Genomic DNA, 15,465 nt, shown 5'->3' on the forward strand with positions numbered 1-15,465 from the left:
GTTAACTGTCAGTCACCATCACTGGTGCATTCTCCATGGCAACACCTCTACCAGAGTCCACTTGCCAACCGATCAGCACTCTTTACATACAGTATAAATTGTTGTTTTCCCCTTATATTGGTATCTTGAAGTGTCCTGATGAGTGCAAGATGAAAAGCTTTGATGTCTCTTTTTTCAGCAATACTCAAATTCTGTACTACCAAACGACTATTAACATTAAAATCAATAGATCAAGGGATTAGGAAAAATTCTAATTTACAAGCTGCTCAAAAATGACAACGAGAGTTTGTCAGGTTACTGACAATTAACACTGAAAAGCTTCAAATGAAGCATTTCTTCATTCTCTTTTTCAACCTAGATTTAAACGTATAATGGGAATTGATTAGAGGAATAAAGAAACAGCAGCACCATTTTCTGACTTACTTGTTAAATTTACTGATGAATTCCTACTCTATTAGTGACAAATAGCTGACCTACAATGTGCAACAATTAAAATGTTCACTCTACTATCCTTCATCTTATTGGGCTATTTTCTTCACTCTGTGTAACGCCCTCTTCAGCACACAATGCTTTCTTAGGTAACAGGGCTGACAAGTGATTTGCTCCTCGTTCCCCATTCCATCAATGGCATCCAAGGAGGTATTTTATTTAAGGAAGAATTGGTTAACCCAGTGGATTATTTGGTCTTTCATTTCTGGGACCTGGATATGAATCCATCTCAGATTGCACTCAGTTTTTAATAGGAATTTGGCTATCGCTCAAAACTGCCTCTGATTCGATACTAATTGGCAATCTCATTTAGAGAGGCCATAAAATGGTTCTGTTGGAAATGGACTAGTACTAGACCAGTGCATTAGGAGCTGCCTTTTCTGATGTTAAGGTCATTTCAAATTGTTGAAGGCAGAACACGCAACTGTAAAGGACAGCTGTCTGTTATACTCAGTGAGAAGAACTTGATGATAAATTAAAACTGTCTAAGTACCGATATCCCTCACCTTGATGAGCACAAAATTCCCTCCCCACTGCTCCCCAGTCCCCATAAAATGTGATATCTCTGAAGTGAATCAGGATTGCCTGGAACAACACATCCTCTCTGTTAGTTCTTCCCTCCTTACAGGGAAGCAACTTGTCGTTACACCTGAAAACTGTTCTACCAGACCATCCATGGTCACTGTTTCTAAATGAAGAGATCACTGCAAATTTCAGGTTGATTAAATCAAGGGGCATTGACCAACCACTCTCCATCCAAAATCTGTATTGGTTTACTATTGTCCACGTATTATTTGGTTTAGATAAGTTTTGTTTGACATATTCCTTCTTTCTTCCCTCATTTTGAAGCAGTTTCAGTAGAAGGCTGACACAGCATGCTCCATGTCTCGACTCATCACAAATTATTACTAAGTACCGTGCAACATCACTGCAGTATTACAAGTTTCTATTTCACACAGTCATTCATTCATTCATTCATTTTCTGTCTTGATTTAATTCTAGGTCATCTGGCAATTCACCGACTTGGCTTTTCCATAATCTTCTGAATAATTCCTGCGTTCTGCTTTTTTACCTAGAGAAGCCTCAGGGCTTATTCACACAGGCAATGTAATAGCTGACCGTTCCAGCGCCCATGTGCTTTACGTTTCTCAGAAAACCAATGTCTGCAGCACTCATTCAAATTTACCAACTATGTGTCTAGCAGCCTGGAGGGGGTCAGACTAGTGCCAGAAATCAAACAGATTATAACTTCATTAACTTTTTGGGGCACTGTGCCAACTCAGCATTACTCCAGCATTAGATTACCTACACGAGGTGGACTTGCTGGAGGCAGTTCAACTAGACTGATTTTGAATTTAACAGATTGTGTTACAGATTTAGCCAATATATCTATTAGTTGAAGAGCAAATTGCAGTATAACAGCAGTTCTTGCACTCAAATAGACTGAAGAGCCAAGTTGCCAACAACCCCAGGCTATTTACTCCAGTGAATAAATTACTGTTAAACTAAATACAGGTAGAACAGATAGCACTGTTATCTCTTGACACCTAACTTGCCAGAATGATGATGCCCATTCAACAGTACTGCTCAGTCTTGCTAGCTAGATCACACTAGCTTCCTCAGACTCTAAATGCCATCGTGCTTATACATATTTCATTGTGCACATGTCTGCAGCAGGGTTTGAGGAAGCCTAAATGCTGCGCATGCATTCCCAATGTGACCTGTCCAACACACATTCTACCTGTCTACTGGTGCATTGATTACTAACTGAGTTTCATGCTGATAGCTCTGTACATAAACAGCCCTGATTTAAAAAAAATGCAGGTCATGTCACATTTTAAGTGTTTTATTACCTTGCGTTACATAAGCATAACGTTACTGCACCATCAAGGTACCTCAGGTAGGTCTCAGTACAAACAACAGACACTACAGATGTGGCAACCTTGTACCAGAATCTTAGCTATGGGTTATGCTACCATGAAGGCAGCTGTACATATTTTTTTAAAGAATTCACTCTTTGGGGGCAACAGTAGCAAGGTACTATTTACTGGATATTCCTACTTGCTCTGAGGGTATTACGAGTCAGTCATATAGTAAGAGATTGGACTGCCATGTAGGCCAGGTTCACTTTCCTCAAGGACTTGGTGAACAAGTTTTCAGAGTACTTTATTGACACACATGACCTAACTTAGATAAAAGTGCTGTACGTTTTACATGGAACTGAGGTATTAGCCATGGCTAAGTGGGTGGCACTCTCACCTCTGAGCCACATCCCACATCAGAGACTTGAGCACATATTTTAAGTTGGCACCAGTGCACTGTTAGAGCTGCTGTCTTTTGGATGACATGTTAAACTATGGTCCAATCTCTCAGGCAAATGTAAAAGATCCCATGCCACTACTGAAAAGAAGAGCAGGAGCGTTCTCTCTGGTGTCTTGGCCAACTGTTATCCCTCAAACCAACATCATTAAAACAAATTAACTACCTTGTTGTGAGTGGCAAAATTTAAAGGAGCATAACTTGATGCTCTGAATTATTTTTGAAGGCACTACATAGTTTAGCCAATATCTCTACCTGGGAATTTTCTCTTCATCCACAAGTATTGGAAATAGCCACAATACTGGAAAGCAGTGTTATATACAGGGGGCTTCAGAATAATACCTTCCTCAGTTTGTCTTTTCATCAAAGGTTATCAGAAACAATAAAAGCATGCAGTTATATGTCACTTTTAAAGTAACAAAACATTCCAAAGCGCTTCACAGGAGCATTATCAAACAAAGAAGTGATATTAGGACAGGTGGTCAAAAGCTTGGTCAAAGATGTAGGTTTTAAGTAAGGTGTTAAAGGAAGAGAAAGAGGTCAAGAAGCAGTGAGGTTTAGGAAGGAAATTCCAGACCTAAGACTCCAGACAGCTGAAGGCACGGCTGACAGCACAGCTGACAGCAGAGAGATTAAAATCGGGGGTGCACAACAGATGAGAATTGGATAAGTACAGAAATCTTGGAGGATAGTAGGGCTGGAGATTATTACAGAAATAGGGAGAGGTGAGGCCACAGAAGGACTTGAAGGCAGGGATGAGGTTTTAAAATTGAGATGAAGTTGCAGAACCGGAAGCAAATATAGGCTAACAAGCACAGGAGTGATGAGTAAATGGGACTTGGTGCAAGTTAGGATACAGACAGCAGTGCTTTGGGGGGAGTTCAAGTTTATGGAGGAAGGAACTTTGAGGTTGGCCAAGAGAACACTGAAATAATGAAATCTAGAGATAACAAAGGGATGAGGGTTTCAGTAGATAAGCAGAGGCAAGGGTGCAAGGGGGAACAATACTATGGAGGGTGAAGTAGGCAGCTTCGGTGATGGATTGGACATGTGGTCAGAAGTTCATCTCAGGGTCAAACATGACTTCAGGTTGCAAACTATCTGTTTCAGCGCCAGATAGTAGCCAGGGAGAGGAATGGAATTAGTACCTAGGAAACTAATGCTTGTGGCGGGGACCAAAGGCAACAGTGAGAGAGAGGTGGTGGCGGGGTAGAGCTGGCTATCGTCAGCATAGATGTGGAACCTGACACCAAATTTTTCGATGATGTCGAAGGATAGCATGTAGGTGAGAAATAGGATGGGGTCAAGGATAGATCTTTGGGGGACACTAGAGGTAACGGAAGCAGGAACAGAAGTCACTGCAAGTGATTCCCTGACTATGACTGGATAGATAAGAATGAAACCGGGTGAGATCAATCCCACCCAGCTGGACGACAGTGGAGAGGTGTTGGAGGAGGATGGTGTGGCCAACAGTGTCAAAGGCTGCAGACAGGTCGAGGAGGACAAGGAAGGAAAGCTTACCTTTTATCACAGTCACATGGGATGTCTTTTGTGACTCTGATTGAGGCCATTTCATACTGTGCAGGGGCAAAAATCTGATTGGAGGGATTCAAACATGGGAGTTCCAAGAAAGAGGGATTTGGGAGGTGACAACACATTCAAGGATTTCACAGAGAAAGGGAGGTTGGAGATGGGACAGTAGTAGATGGGATAGGGGTATAAGTGTGTTGTTTTGGAGTAGGGATCTGATGGTGGCAGATTTGAAAGGGATGGGAAACAGTCTGCGGAAAGGAAACCATTATCAGATAACATGGGGGCCAAGAAGGGAAGTTGGGTGGTCAGCAGCTTTGTTGGAATAGAGTCGTGGGTGCATGAGGTAGGTCTCATGGATAAAATGAGCTCAGAGAGGGCATGGGTTTTGTATTTGAGCATTACCCATGCACGAGTTTCCTTTTATGACTCATTGAGTGCAAGACAAAAAGGTTCAACATGTCTCTTTTTTCAGCAAAACTCATGTTCTGTACTCCCAAACAACTATTTGAGTAATGAAAATGATATCAGCAAAATAAACCACAGCCCTGTCTGTCTCTTCTGCGATACAAAATAAAGTCATTGTCAACTCCTACTCCAAAGCATGAGAAAATGGGCCTTTCATTAAACACCCAGAAAACTAAGGTCCACTTGCAGCCAGCTCCCAAAGCACAGCACCCTCCTCCCATTGATTGAGATCAACGGCGATATCCTGGAAAACATGGGCCATTTTACATATCTTGGGATACTCTCAATGAAGGTATAGATGACAAAATTCATCATTGCCTCCAATGTGTCAGCTCAGCCCTCAGCCAATGGAGGAAAAGAGTATTTGAGGACCAGGATGTCAAACCTGGCACGAAGGTCTTGGTTTACTGGGCAGGAGTGATTCCTGTGCTCCTGTGTTTCAGAGACTTGGGCAACCTACAGCAGGCACCTCAAAGCACTGGAGAAGTAACACCAGCAGCAGCAGGAAAAGTAACACCAGCAGCAGCAAGAAAAGTGGTCCAACAGCAACTTCCTCTCCCAAGCCAAATTGCCCAGCATCGAGTCGCTAATCATTCAAAACCAGCTCCACTGGGCGGGGCACGTAGTTCGTATGTCTGACACCAGACTCCCATAGCAACTGCTGTGCTCGGAGCTCAGTGGTGGCAGGAGACTCCCAGAAAGACAGCGGAAACACTTTAGAGATGTCCTCAAAGCATCCCTGAAGAGGTCAAACATCCCCACTGACTCATGGGAGACCCTGGCTTGTGACCCACCAAAATGGAGAAGGTTCATTCGGGAAGGTGCCAAACACATCAAGAGATTTAGTCAGGAATGTGCAGAGATGAATTCCAGGCATCGGGGGAGGGAGCACACGAACCTCCAAACAACCTATCTACCCAACCCTTCAAGCACCACCTGCCCCACATGTGGCAGAGTCTGCAGACCGCACACTGGGTTTATCAGCCATCTCAGAACCCATTAAACCAGAGTGGTAGCAAGTCATCCTCAATCCCAAGGGGCTGACTGCTTAACATAGTAAAGCACTAAATAAATGCAAGTCTTTCTGGTTTCTATAAAGAGATCTGAGGTGTCTAAGGTCATTAGGAATAGAGTCAGACCCCCACTCTCAAGCACCTCCCCAGCACCCCACTACAAAAAAATAGCCAAGTATCATCAGTCAATTTGGAAAGGATCTAACCATTAAAAAAAATCATATTACATTTCTTCTTGAAAATATCACAGAAGTGATTAAAAAGCTACCAGGGGATCATGCTTAGCAAAACGATAGGGCCTATTTTGAGCTTGCTCTGGCAATTCGATTTGCCACCTTGCTATCACCTCAAACCATAAATATAACCAAGGGCAGAATCTTTGGCTCAGCGAGCGGGGACGGGTCCTGCTCACTGATGCGTAAAATGACGCACAGTGACATCAGGCGTGCTTCCCGACATCACCGTTCGTCATTCAGATTTTCATTTCAGCGGGCGCACACCCAAGTCGGCTGCGCACTCGCTGAACTGTCAAAGGCCTATTAAGGCCAGTTAGCTATCAATTAAAACAATAAGCCTGTCCAATCTTAAGGTTGGCGGGCAGGCGAACAGCCCAGGCGGCCTTTGCATTTTTCATGGAGCCTCATCCACGAGCAGGATGAGGTTTCATGAAGGTTTTTAAAGGTTTGAAAAAATTTAATTCATAGACAAGTCCCAGCTCATGTGACAGTTTCACGTGAGGGGACATGTCCTAAAAATTTTTCTTTTCCTTTATTAAAATTTTTTAAACTGAAACTAATCTCCCTGAGGCAGCTCTGTGCCTCAGGGAGATTTCTATGCTCTTTCGTGCACATGCGCGAAAGAACGCAGGCCCCAACTCAGCCTACTCCCCCCACCCGCACAGGGAGTGCTCAGCGCTTCCAGGCGCGTGTCACACTGGGCGGGCCTTCATTGGCCCGCCCACATAAAATGGCAGTACCCAGCCGATCGCAGGCAGCAATCAGCTGCATGCATGCCCGTGCCCACTCCTGCTCAACCCCCAAGACGGGGAGAAAATTCTCCCCCAAGTGATTGATCAAGGTAGTCAGTGTATTTGTAGTGCTGAAGTACCAGTGAGAGTCTGGTTTCCTGCTACATATAAATCCAGCTCCCAGGACCATGCTAATAAAGGTATGTGACCAGCTTGGAGGCAGTCAATTGTGAGGCTTTTATGATGTCCTAAAAGGGCACTAAAATAAACACGATTATAAGACATCATAAAACCTCACAATTGACTGCCTCCAAGCTGGTCACATACCTTTATTAGCATGGTCCTGGGAGCTGGATTTATATGTAGCAGGAAACCAGACTCACTGGTACTTCAGCACTACAAATACACTGACTTACCTTGATTAATCACTTGGTTATATTTATGGTTTGAGGTGACAGCAAGGTGGCAAATCGAACTGCCAGAACAAGTTCAGCATTTGCCCATTTGCACAGAGACTGTGGAGGAAACTAGGTAACAAGCTTACAACAAAACTTTGTGCACAGAGATGTTTTGGAAACAACATGGGCATCAAATGGGAGGACTAAGTGTCAAATACTGAGATACTTCTAAGACCAGAAATGTCTGGAATTGAAGTACTCATCATCAGCGCCCAGCTCAAACGGAGTAGACATGCAGCACATATGACTGATGATAAAATTCCTAAGGCGGTCATGTATTCATAACTTAAACTTGAACTACGAGGCAGGCCGAGATTAAGGTTCAAGGACTCCTTGAAGGTAAGCCTCAGGAAATGTCATATCCACTACGGACTAGGAGAAAAATGTACAATAAAGAGCTATTTGGGAAACGATCTCAAGTAGTGGTGTTGTTTCCTTTGAACAGCAAAGAATACAGGCAGCTAAGGACAAAAGGCAAGCTAGAAAGACTGGGCAGTCCCTACAAAAGCAGGCAATTCATCCTTGCTTACACTGTGGAAAGCCGTGCAGGTCTGTCATTGGGCTCTACAGCCACGTTAGAATGTACAACAGGTGGTTGCACATGCAAGAAACGGCCATATTAGATAACGGAGGGAAACAGACGACAATGAAAAAATGTAAGGCAGGGTTATTTATTTGCCCATTTCTAGCTTAATTGAATTAAAAATGAAACATTCAGCAACTGCAACTCAGAAATCAAAGATCATACAAGTCACAGGCACACACAGACTGCAGCAGGAATGTGGAGGTCCATTAAAGGGTCTGTAATTGCATGCATCTGTCTGTGTCAGTATGACGGACATTTTTATCACATACGTTTGAATGTGCGACACATCATGGTGTGCATATGACGCAATGTCTCAAAACTGCACCTAACAATTGTACTAGTGATAATCTATTTGCAGCATTTAACAAAGTTGTTCGGGTATCATTTGGAAACCAGACCATGGTACACAGCTCAGCAAAGGTGACACCATTTGTCTTTGATGCATCATTTGCTATCATTTCCTGCTCACTTTCCCCTCTCATTCTTTGTGGTCATCTGGCTTTCTCTCCCTTCACTTAGTCCTGGCTCTTGCACTCATTAAGATTTCAAGTGAAAAAAAATGCAAGCTAGGAAAAGAATGAATCAGCAGCAATCCCTCAGGGCAGCGTGGGATGCTTCAACTAATGGGAGAAAGGCTGCTGATGTGATGTGGTTGGACAATAAGGGAATCGGCAAGGTAATGTTTCAAAGCTGCCCTCCATAAACAACATTCCACCTCCAGAAAACAGCAATCACTTCAACAACAAAAGTTGATCAAGAAGCTGACCAAATCATTTGTATATTTAAACCTTTTACCATTATCATTTAATGTAATAATTTAATTATAAAATTAAGACCTTCTTTCCATACAAAATCTGTAAAAAAAACTCATTTTCTGTATTAGCTATAATAAATGTGGGGTTTTAAAAATACACTGCACCTTAGAATACTCTTCCATTCATAATATTTGATGAATAAACTTCGAATTTCAATAAGATATTTGTGCTTTATGCAAAGCAATGTTGTTGCAATCCTTACAGGGTAATGGCTCATTGAGAAGAATATTAAAATTTCTAAGATGCAAGAGCTCGCAGTTAGGAGGTGCTTCCCTGAAAACAATACGCCATCACTTTCTAAAAATAGCAACGCATTGAGACAGGGGTTTCACTGCAATTCTCCACTAAGTAGCTTCCTGCTCATTGGCGCTTGGCATTCGCCAATCAGACTCGAGCCTTTGCAGCAACACTGTAGGCAGTTAAATTAACCAGTTGCAGGGATTTCTCCTGTCATGATATTTTACAAGATCAGAAAGAATCGAATGTCGCCATTTCCACTGTACTCAATGAACATTTCAGAAAGTACTTTTGAGGAAAAAATTTAAATCTGAAACAAATAATTAATTATTCAGTGTGTGTCAGAACACATTCCTCAAAAGCCACCGGTAAAAGAGAGGCAAAATACCCACATGAATAGGGCTACCAGGAATAACATTTAACACTGTATCTCATAGAAGGCCATAACTGAAGCTAATAGTTGGAATTTTCCCTCACTAATATCTGTTCGTTGAGATCCCTATAACATATAAATAAATAATTCTTCCACTCATTTTCTTCATTCAGTTGTCCTGCCTTGCTGTGACCTACTTATAGAAATCCTTACTCTACGCAATATGGAGAAAATTCAGGACTGCAGGACAACTCACTTGCACTCATATTAAAGGGAATACTTACTTCTGTGAACAAAGATTAACTGCACTTTTTTTCATTTGTTTTAACAAACCTTAATCAAAACAACATACGATTTTGCTGCAGATAGCTACGGACAATATTACAATTCCAATGCACTCTAATGTAATAATGCAGCTCTCACACTTCTGAAAACGTTAAATAAATATAGCTGACCAAAATCCTACAGTGTTGAACATGCCAAGGTTCTGCATAATAATTCAATAAATATGTAGAAATTGTACTCCCGACAAGGTAGTACCAGGCCAAACAGAGATGGTGTCCTACCAATATAAGGTGCTTCGGTTCCTCAGGTACCATGATACAGCACACTTGAGAAATCACAAAAGGCTCCATGGACACAGGGCTACCTGTTGCAGTTGTTTAGTAACTTTAAATCTGCAGTGTTAGCTGTCACTGTTCACTATTATACAATTAATGCTGTTGGGACTATTACAAAAAAGGGGATGTCAGGAGAAACAATACAACAGGAACAACAGTGCAAGGCATTCAGAAATTATTTCATTTTAAAATAAGCTCGAATGAACCACACTTTGGATTGCTTACACAATTAAGAATTGCAAATTCTACTTTTATTGTACCTCAGTATATTAACACTACCCTATTCCTACAGCTTTGCACTCACTAATAAATCAGAAACACTGAAAACACAAGTTTAATGACCCACAACAGTGCAGTCAAACTGTTAACTTGGTGCTCTCCTAATATTGCATTTAAAAGGGAAAACAACAGGGCTGGATACAGTTCTAATATGTGGTGGAAAATGTTACAGTGCAAGTGAAATAGCAAATGATCCCAATGATAAATATATTTGTGTCACATTTTTTTAAAAAGACACCGATTTGCACATCTTAACCGTTGATTATTCAATATTTGTTATGTTAAAATGCATCAAAAACCTATTTTAAATGTGAAAAAACAATTTCAATTCTAGATATAAAATATAACATAGATGCAAAATACAAACTGTGCATACTTGACGGTCTCCCAATGGAGAGTCACCTATTTTTGAAGGATCAGCACACAGAAAAGGACAATTAGTCTTCTTTGCATGGATGGTATTGGGAAGTTCATATTATTTTAAATAAACTTTTTTTTTTTTCCCAAGACAAAAGATACCTTCGTTTTGCATTTCAGTATGCTTTTCCTTTGAGTCTCCATTCTGCCCTAACAATGACTGATCATGTATCAGTGAAGGTGTGAGATACCAGACAATTGACTTATTACACCTGAAACAAGCTGTATGTCAAAAGATAGTCGTTATATTCCACGTTTTTGTTAAAGTTTCTCACAAATGCCCTTTGACGAAGCTTTAATGATACTCGAGAAGCACATTTCTCTCGACTAATTTCCATAAACACATTTGAACCAAGAATGAGCACTCAGAGCAGCTGGAAAAACCAATCAGTGCTTTGTATCAAATTTGTTCACTTATTTCGTTAAAAACAAAGACAAGGAGTAAAATATTGTCTGAAATGACCATCAGGTTAATGGTCCAGAGACCCAGGTTTGGAAACCTGGGGGAAAAAAAGCTGAATGAGAGAAGGGGGAAGGAGAGTAAACAAGGAAGAGTGAGGCAATCCGAGAACAATATATTAAATAATATAGTAACGTGCAATATCTTAACACAAGGTACTTTCCAATCTTCTATAACATATAGCAATACTTTTTATTTTGCGTATTTTCAGGCATGCAACTTTTTAAATGGTAATCGAAATCTCGATTGTGGATGACAAATGAAGAAAAATACACATGAGCAGCTTGTTCCAGGATTTAAAGATCAAACAGAATAGGGACTGTATTTAACACAGCCTTAATATACTGCATTGGAAATTTCAAGACCATACCAGTGTGTCAGCTGCACGATCAAAAAACTAGAACAGCTTCTAAAAATTTAAATCAACTCACCACAGCAGTATTTGTTGCCTTATACTGTAAGGGACATTGAGCTTACAAAGGGAGCCTTCCTTGCTCAAATCATTTGCATCGTAACATGCCAAGCACCCAGTTCACCAAACCCTCCTCTCTGAGAAAGCCCCCCTTGCTGCTATGACAAACCAATTGTTCTTACGAGGAGCTCAGAATCAGACTTCCTCCAGCTGCTGAATGAGGGGTCACCGGGAGCCGTGCCAAACTTGAACGCTTCACAGATACAGCTACACTACGTTCCTTTTTGTAGGAGTGTCACTGTGCACAGCTATTCCTCACCGTGTTTATTTTAGCCCATAAGAGATGATTTGCTGAAAATCAATGCAGAGCCTCCTCTGTGCACTTGCAAAAAAAAAAATTTCATTCAAATTGACACAGCAGCTGCTGTTAGCACTGTTCACAGACTTTTCCATTTGTAGAAGGTAAACAGCTTCCCATTAGATTGGTTTTCTTCCTCTAACTACCCGCTGCAAAATTGTTAACAGTTCAAAGTGTGTCAAATGGCCTGAAAATGGCACCCCCTCAAGAACAAGTCACACCAAGTCTAGAACAGTGGGAGAACAAAAAAAAGGAGCAAAGGAAAACCAACTGGGAAAGTTCCTCCCACATCACATCCATGAATCAGTCTGCACCCAAACATCTTTGTGCACTACAGCTTTTCCCATTTCTGAAAAGGCAGAGAAGAGAGCTGGAAATAATCCTAGGTATCTTTGAATATTGCACAAAATCTTCAAATCAAAACATAACCCAATGTTGCACACAGACAGCAACATCAGATTTTGGGGGCTAGGAAATAAAGGAATAAAATGGAATTGATCTGGAGGCCTAAAGTCATTCCTTAGTGCTTTATAACACTCTGATAAAGCACTTCCAATTCAACACACAAAGTTAATCATTGACCTGAGATTGGTGAGAAAGGCAAACTTATCACAGAGTGGTTGAGGCAAATAGCATAAATGCATTTAATGGAAATCTAGATAAACATATGACGGAAAAGGTGCTAGAGTTAGATGAGGAAGAATGAGAAGGATTTACTGGAGCACAATCATCATGATGAACTGATTAGGCCAAATGGCCTATTTCTGTGGCGTATATTCAAGGTATTTCTTCATTCAGACAAAAACACTATTTATATATTAAAAAAAGGACTGTTCTCAGAGACAATGTTGTGTAACACCGGCCTGATCGACAAGTTAAACTTTCAATTCATTTTAGCCAATTATAGGTGGAGCCAAGAATACTTTCTGATACCAATCAATAAAGCATTACTGGAGTGCTCTTTGAGATATTATGTCACCTTCACAATTAAGAGACCGTTGACCAAAAGTGTACCAAATGAGACTGACCTAGTATCAAGGTCAGCCAGGGCCAACTCTGTGCCTATGCTTTTTCTATGTCCCCAAGAACTGGTAAAGGACATTTTTCTCCAGCAGAGTCTGCTCAGTCTTCAGTGACTGTATTTCCTCTCCACAGTGCATCAGGGAATCTGTTCAAAAGTCTGGAGAGGAGTTGTGAGGCCAGGAAAGTTTCAGGTTTGGGTTGATAAATGGGTGGAGTGTGGGTGGGAAAATGGAGTTGAAGCCCAAGATCAGCCATGATTGTATTGAATGGTGCAGCTGGCTCAATAGGCTGTGTGGTCTACTCCTGCTCCTATTTCTTACGTTCTTATGGAAGTAATCTTCACATCACACAAGTGCCAGCAATGACCATCTCTTACAAAAGAGAAGCTAACCATCACCCCTTGACATTCAATGGCATTACCATCGCTGAATCCCCCACTATCAACATCCTGGGGGTTACCATTGACCAGAAACTGAACTGGACTAGCCATTTAAATACTGTGGCTACAAGAGCAGGTCAGAGACTGGGAATCCTGTGGCGAGTAACTCACCTTCTGACTCCCCAAAGCCTGTTCACCATCTACAAGGCACAAGTCAGGAGTGTGGCGTAATACTCCCCACTTGCCTGTATAAGTGCAGCTTCAACAACACTCAGGAAGCTTAACACCAGCCAGGACAAAGCAGCCCGCTTGATTGACACTCCATCCATCACTAGCATACCATCTCTGCAGTGTGTACCATCTAAAAGATGCACTGCAGCAACTTGCCAAGGCTCCTTTGATTGCGCCTTTCAAGCTGCAACCTCTACTGCCTCGAAGGTCAAGAGCAGCAGATGCATGGGAACACCACCACCTCCAAGTCACACATCATTCTAACATGAAAATATATCACCACTCTCTTCACTGTCAGTGGGTCAAAATCCTGGAACTCCCTCCCTAACAGCACTGTGGGTGTACCTACACCACACGGACTGCAGCGGTTCAAGACAGCTCATCACCACCTTCTCAAGGGCAACTAGGGATGGGCAACAAACACTGGCCTAGCCAGCGACGCCCACATACTGTGAATGAATAATTTTTTATAAATTCCCTGTGGCCAAAGACAAAGAGATAGAGAACAGGTACACCTAGCACTGCATTCCCTAATAGGAATGACCATTGGAAATCAGGTGTGCAAACAAGCGCTTGAGTAACAGCATCAAATTTATGCACTAGTTATTAGTGTGGTGCTGAAATAGAAGTCTCTGGGTTTTGCAGTAAAGTTCCTTGCTAGAAATCTCTGTAGCTATTCCCACTATTTAGAGGGGAACTGTCTGCCAAAATCTTGCGAATTGACAGTGGCCTAATGTAGTTTGAACTTTTAGTCAATATAGCAAATAGCAAAAAGACAGGGTTGGCCTCCTAACCGGCACTCTGGGGAACCTAAATTCAGACCTTACATCTAGAAATAAATGCATGGTATATTGCTCAAAGCCTGAACAAAATAAAAACAGAATTACCTGGAAAAACTCAGCAAGTCTGGCAGCATCGGCGGAGAAGAAATCAGTCAACGTTTCGAGCCCTCATGGCCCTTCAGCAGAACTGAAGCATAGTTTCAACAAGGGAGAAATATAAATTGGTTTAAGGTGGGTGGGGGGGAAGAGACACATTGAGGGTGTGGTGTGAGCAGATAATCAAAAGATGTCAGAGACAAAAGGGTCAAAGAGGTGTTGAAGGTGGTGGTCTTTGTCTGAGAAAAGTGCTAATTAAGAATGCAAGACAGGATATTCAAAGTACAGCTCTAGTGGGGGTGGGGTGGAAAGACTAAAGGTTTTAGTTTTAGATTTAAAAATAATGGAAATAGGTGGGGAAAGAAGAATCTATATAAATTATTGAAAAAAAAGGCGGGTGGGGGGGGGAAAGAAACAGGGTGGGGATGGGGGGAGGGGGGTTTAAGATCTAAAGTTGTTGAATTCAATATTCAGCCCAGAAGGCTGTAAAGTGCCTAGTCGGAAGATGAGGTGCTGTTCCTCCAGTTTGCGTTGGGCTTCACTGGAACAATGCAGCAAGCCAAGGACAGACATGTGGGCAAGAGAACAGGGTGGAGTGTTAAAATGGCAAGCGACAGGGAGGTTTGGGTCTTTCTTGCGGACAGACCGCAGGTGTTCCGCAAAACGGTCGCCCAGTTTGCGTTTGGTCTCTCCAATGTAGAGGAGACCGCATTGGGAGCAACGAATGTACTTTGAATATCCTGTCTTGCATTCTTAATTAGCACTTTTCTCAGACAAAGACCACCACCTTCAACACCTCTTTGACCCTTTTGTCTCTGACATCTTTTGATTATCTGCTCACACCACACCCTCAATGTGTCTCTTCCACCCCACCCACCTTAAACCAATTTATATTTCTCCCTTGTTGAAACTATGCTTCAGTTCTGCTGAAGGGCCATGAGGGCTCGAAACGTTGACTGATTTCTTCTCCGCCGATGCTGCCAGACTTGCTGAGTTTTTCCAGGTAATTCTGTTTTTATTTTGTTTTGGATTTCCAGCATCCGCAGTAGCTTTTAGCTTTTTGTTTTTATCTTTGCTCAAAGCCTGGCTCCTCATCTCCATGCTGTGGATCTTAATCAAAACTAGTGCGGGGTTGCTTCTTTAAGGGGTCTGC

General features: G+C 41.9%; 1 protein-coding gene across 7 annotated transcripts in view; it reads right to left on the minus strand.

Moving 5' to 3' along the window:
- The window catches only part of r3hdm2 (R3H domain containing 2), a 294,265-nt gene that overhangs the window by 205,261 nt on the left and 73,539 nt on the right, over window positions 1–15,465 (minus strand). The window contains exon 1 of one of the 7 annotated variants that reach the window (XM_078534488.1): window positions 11,463–11,700. The exons of the other annotated variants lie outside the window; for them this stretch is intronic. The gene's annotated coding sequence lies outside the window, so the exon portion shown is untranslated. Of the gene's footprint in view, window positions 1–11,462; window positions 11,701–15,465 lie in introns of those variants that run through there. 7 annotated transcript variants of the gene reach the window in all.

Source organism: Cetorhinus maximus, chromosome X (assembly GCF_964194155.1).
Source record: "Cetorhinus maximus chromosome X, sCetMax3.hap1.1, whole genome shotgun sequence".
NCBI classification, from domain to species: Eukaryota; Metazoa; Chordata; class Chondrichthyes; order Lamniformes; family Cetorhinidae; genus Cetorhinus; species Cetorhinus maximus.